Raw genomic sequence first — 6109 nt, 5'->3', positions numbered from 1 at the left:
TACCTGGTGTAAATGCATATTCTCTGTGTAAGCTTTTGTAAATGCTCACATATTCAGTGCAACATTTTCATTTTATTTTTTAAATAAAATTAGCAATCTTCTCTCCTTCTCCACCCTTCTCTCTCTCTCTCTCTCTCTCTCTCTCTCTCTCTCTCTCTCTCTCTCTCATTTTATTAGAGCTTTATACTTACACACACTAGGTGGGTTCATTCTGACAGACTCCTACAAGTTTGGAAATCACTTTCAGTTTATGATTCCCCCATACATTTTCACTCCTGTCCTCTCTTCCCTTTTCCATTCTGCTTCATCTATTCTACTAGATTTCCTTTCATCCATCTATGATTTTATACTTGATTGGTCCTTTATATTATACTCTCCTTCCCTCCTTCTTTATTTATTTATTTTTTTGAATATAGCATCCACCTATGAAAGAAAACATTCCATTCGACCTTTGAGTTTCTTGTGTTTCTTTGAGTTGCTTGTTTTTAATTAAGATTTTTTTATTATTGGATTCCTTGAATTTCTTCTTTATTTTTATATTAACTCTTTGTCCAATGTATAGCATGCAAATATTATTTCCCGGCCCATAGGTGGTCCCTTCACAATGTTAATTGCTTCCCTTGCTGTGCAAAAGATTTTTTAGTTTGATCTAGTCTATTTTTGTGCCTGAAATTTTGGAGTCAAAAAAAACCAAAAAAAAAAAAACTCAAGAAAGAAAAAAGAAGTCATTTCCTATAGCAAAGACATGTAGTTTTTCCAATTTCTTACTTCTAATAAGTTTTATATGTGCCAGTCTTAAGTAAATCTTTAGTCCATTTGGAACTCATTTTTGCATATGGTATAAGACCAGTGTTCAATTTCATTCTTCACATTGCTATCCACTTTTTTCAAAAAAATTTTTCTCACAAAAGGCCATTGTTTTCCCATTTGTATTCTTGGCAATATTGTGAAAAATAAATTTATTAAAAATATCTGTTTTTATTTCCAGTCTTTAGGTACTATTTTATTTTCAACATATCTACTGCTTTTCAAGTACCATGCTACTTTATTACTTCATCTTTGAAGTAAAATTTGAAATTATGGTAATATTTACTGTTTTGTTCTTTTTTTGCTCATGATTACCTTATCTATTCTGGAGTTTTTGTGGTTCCATGTGAATTTTAGGATTGTTTTTTCTAATTGTGGAAATAATTACACTGGTAAGAGTAAAGTTTACAATAACTAGAAAAAAAGCATATCAAATAAATAACATATTGTTATAACTCAAAGAATTGGAAAAAGGAAAAAAATACTAAACTCTAAAGTTAGCAGAAAGGAGAACAATAAGATCAAAGCATAAATACATGAAATAGAGATTGGAAAAACAATAGAGAAAATGCAGTAAATTGAATTAGTTTTGTGATAAGATCAACAAAACTTTAGTCAGATTAACTAAGCAAAGAGAGAAAACTCAACCAAATCAAATCAGAAATAAAGAGAAGACATTGCACTTTTACAACAGAAATACAAAGGATCAAAAAAATCGGATAAGCTTGAAGTAATGACTTAATTTCTAGACACATATAATCTACTAATGCTAAATCATGCAGAAATAGGAAATCTAAGAAGATCAACATCAAGTATCGAGACAAAGTCAGTAATGAATAGTTCAGTCTCCCATCAAATAAAAGCCCAGGGAATTCTCACTTCATGACTAAATTCTACCAAACATTTGAAGAATATCAAGTCTTCTAACTAATATCAAGTCTTCTCAAACTCTTCCAAAAATTAGAAAAGGATAAAATATTTTCAAACTAATTTTACAATTTTAGAACTACCCTAACACTAATCCAGAAAAAGCATTATAAGGAAGGAAAATTATTAGCCAATAACCCCAATGAATATAGAAGCAAAAATCCTTAACATGATATTAACAAACCAAACTCAACAACACTTTAGAAAGATCATCCTCTATGATCAATTGTAATTTGTCCATTTATCATAAGGATATTTCAGCATACACAAATTAATAACTTTGATACATCAAAATAACAGAGTAAAGGTATCAATCATATGATTATATCATTAGATATATAAAAAAAGAACTTAACAAAATTCAACATATTAAAAATTGTCACCCAGTTAAGTCTAGAAAGAATGTACCTCAATAAAATAAAGGCCATATAGATAAGCCCACAGTGCTCTATGGTAAACATAGTAAACTCTATGACTAATATTATACTCTATAAAAAAAAAGATTGAAGACTTTCCTCTAAGATCTGGAACATTACAAAGATGCCCATTCCTACTCCTTATTCAACAATGCAGTAGAAATCTTGGCTACAGCAGTTAGGCAGGAGAAAGAAATAGAAAGCTTCCAAGTTGAAAAGGAAGAAGTGCCATTTCCACTATTTATTAATGACAATATATAATATACATAATACCTACTAGACTCCACTAAAACCTGTCAGAACTAATAAAGTTACATGGTACAGTAACAAACAAAAATCAGTATTATTTCTGTATATGAACAATGAATGAACCAAAAATTAGTTAAGAAAATGATCCTATTTGAAATAGCCATTGATAAGAAAAACATAAATAAATATAATCAATGTGTTAAAAGACCTGTACATCAAAAACTGTAAAATATTGATAAATGAAATTTGAAAAGAGAGAAATACATGAAAAGCTATCTCAATTTCATGGATTGGAAAATAAATACTGTCATAAAGTTCATTCTACTCAATGTTATCTAAAAATTTAGTATAACAACATTTAATTAATTTAAAAACATATTTCTAATTATATTCCCCAAAATGGAAGCTATCTCTTGTTTAAGTAGACTTCATGAGGTTTAACATTGTTTCTCATCTTGCTTTCCTCTCTCCTTCTCTCTTCCTTCCCTGGTCTGGTACATGAGAAATAAAAATAATGTGGAATTTTGCCCTAATAAATAGCTTCCCAGATGCAAGTATAATATTTATTAACTCTTTATAACTGTGTAAATTCATGAGACATTTCAGAGGATAGAAAGATAGTCCAAGGTTCATAGATGTCAATATTGTCTGTATAGAATTAAGGTTCCTAAATTTTAGAATAAATCAGAATTGCCTATAAAGGTTACAAATTAAGCAGTTACTAAGAAAATCAGAGTTGAGTCCAATAAATTTATTTTAAAAGTTCCGTAGTTATGTTAATGTTGTAAGCTAAGTGAGTAATTTGAAATCAACTGTAGAAAAAAATAGATACAGTATTGTCACTTAGCTTTGACTTCTTCATGAACTAGGAAATTAAATTGACTAAAAATGGAAATATATTGATGACTTTGTGATTACTGATTTGTTGTCAGTAATGGCTTTTGGACAAATTTCACATTTTCTTTGATTTGAGATAAAAGATAGGCAAATATAATAGTGATCAGCTTATTGTATCTCAAAATTCTCCTTCATTGCTCTGTTTCTGATTTTGCTGTAGGACTTATAGGTCTTCATTTTATTTCCCCCACTTGAGGACAGGTAATCATGGACTGTTGTTCAGAAAGCCTAAAGGTGCTAAAGCCTTTCTGAGATTACCATTCTAATAGCATTCTCCGGTTTCTTTTTTACCTGACAGCTGCTTCCATAGTAAGCCAAACCACAGTCTTAAGAAGCTGTCTGGCAGTCACGAGGTGGTCCTACTCAATATCTTCTTATAAGAAATAGCTCCCTTTGATGAAATCCTCCTGCAAATTCCTTGGCTATGCATGAAGAAGTCAAAATATCAGACTGGCTAAGTGGAAGAAGGTGACCTCTTCTAGGTACTGTCTACCCATGTTTTCTACATTACTCAGCCTAGGGTATTATTTGCTCTATTTCTCTTGCTTTTTCTGGTCCTCTTATTTTTTTTTTGACCACTCATAGTAGTTAACCACCATTTGTTAGTTCACAATTCAAATATTATAAAATTTCCCTCTTTGATTAACTGGAGCATTTTCTGCATTCTGACTGGAACATAACTAATTTATTCTGATATATTAAATAGAAAATGTTAATACATTTAAGAAAATCTTTTCTTGTTTTGCCAGAGAAAATTTTTATTGAGAAGCTTCTGAGTATACAATAAGTATGAAAGTATCAACCAAACATAGTTTAGTAATCATTTTAAAAATATGTTTATCTTTAATGATCCAAAATTCTGCAAGACACACTGATATACCCAGAATTGGGTGGAAATACAGCATCTCAGCAGTGCTGCTGCCAGCCTGGGGGGAGTAAATTCCTAAATAATAAATAATAATTTACAAACAAAATTGGAGAATACACTTTCAAATCTGTTGAAATTTCAGGGAAAATTTTTATTATTTAGGAGAATCATAGGAGATACCTGTTAATTTTTTCTCTTTAATTATAATGTTTTACTTCATTTTCAAATCAACTTTTTTATACACCACTTTGTTTTGAGACCTTCTAAATACATTTTCTGCTAGATAGCTCCCTTTTGGGCTCAGCCATCAGGGTGTGCTATAGGGAGACTCCAAGGATGCAGAAAGAATGGATTTAGTCTTTGATTTTATTTCCTGTGTGCTTCCTATGATTCCTGCACCTTCTTTCCCATAGCTTCACAGGCTTCTTATTCCTAGCATCAGATTCTTACAATACATCCCTCCCCTATCACTTACCCCACCAGACTCACAGCACTCCCTCAGAGGTAGCAACTTATTCAATGAAGTCTCAGCCCCTTTGGCCCTATCCTCCCTGAGCACTATACACAAAAACACCAAGTAGCACTGGCTCTTCAGAGATCAGAGGCTTCACTCTGCCAGGTCCTTTGTCAAACATATAAATTTTGACGAAGCTATCAGAGATGGTGGTGGTACTCATCACTTATTCTATGATATTTTAGAATTCATTTATTGTCTATTTTTTGGCTTCTTAAGTTATCTGGTTAAAAAAAATATATATATATATATATATATATATATATATATATATATATATATATATATATATATATATCTTTCCCCACATTAAAACTTTTGTTCAAATAACTGCTGTAATTTCTGTCCTGTGGCTGAACCTTGACAGTAATAGAAATTTGTGCTAGGAGCCATCCTAAGAATCTAAAATATAAAGCAGTGAGTTTCATTGGGTTCTCTTCTTGTGCTTGAGCACAGAACTGATTTGCTCACAAATTGGAAGTCAGATGCTAGTAATTCATGACAACAGTGATGATTAGTCAAACCTTTACCTAAGACTAATTGTGATAAAGTATCTACTGAAGCAGGTGCCTTGGGAAACTAGGCAGCTGCTACATTTGTCTGTTGTGACAGTGACAGTGACTACAAAGGCTATCATGTGGGATATATTTTCACTGTGCTGGAGCCCTGACAGATAGAACATGCCAAGCTGGAGGTCATTAAACTATCACCTCAAATTACAGTCAGACTTGGAGCATATCTGTGCTGTTTCCAAAAGATTCCTCCATTCCTTGTAGCCATTGGGGCCTAAATCTATTGAATACTTTTATGTACTTTTTAATTGCTGTAAAATTAAAAAAATACATATTAATCTGATGTTCAATCAAGACCCATATATAATTTTAGTAAGCAATATGACCCTAAAATTTCAAATTAAGACATTTGATCAGAAGTAGCTTTCACTCTCATATAGGGACACATTTATGTTTCTATTTCTTGGAAGAACAGTAATAATTATACCTAAATATATTTCTTTCAAGGAAATTCCAGTTCTCTTTAACATCTATACCCAATACTCTTCATTTTTATTAGACTTGTAATGAGGTTTATACCTTAATACTTTCTAACAGGGAAAGTAAAAGTCTTACTGGATGAAAAATGCTTTATATAGCAAAATAATTGAATAAATATTATTTCCCATATTGGTAGAACCCTTAGGAATGTATGTGGGAATGGATTTAAATATATTATATTAGGGAGGATGGAATATCATACCAGATTCAGATGAATTTATCAATTTGGCTGCATTTACAAGCAATTCTGGGTTTAATATTTTTGCTCATTCAGCTGCAAACTGCTAGAGCAGCTTTCTTATTTGGTTGACTGGGATTTGCACTCAATAGTGGCCTGTGCTTAATAAAGTTGATACATCACAACTTTTCCTGGCATAAT

Source organism: Callospermophilus lateralis, unplaced genomic scaffold (genome assembly GCF_048772815.1).
Source record: "Callospermophilus lateralis isolate mCalLat2 unplaced genomic scaffold, mCalLat2.hap1 Scaffold_161, whole genome shotgun sequence".
NCBI lineage: Eukaryota > Metazoa > Chordata > Mammalia > Rodentia > Sciuridae > Callospermophilus > Callospermophilus lateralis.
The sequence above is the reverse complement of the archived record's forward strand: the minus strand, read 5'-3'. Positions refer to the sequence as shown.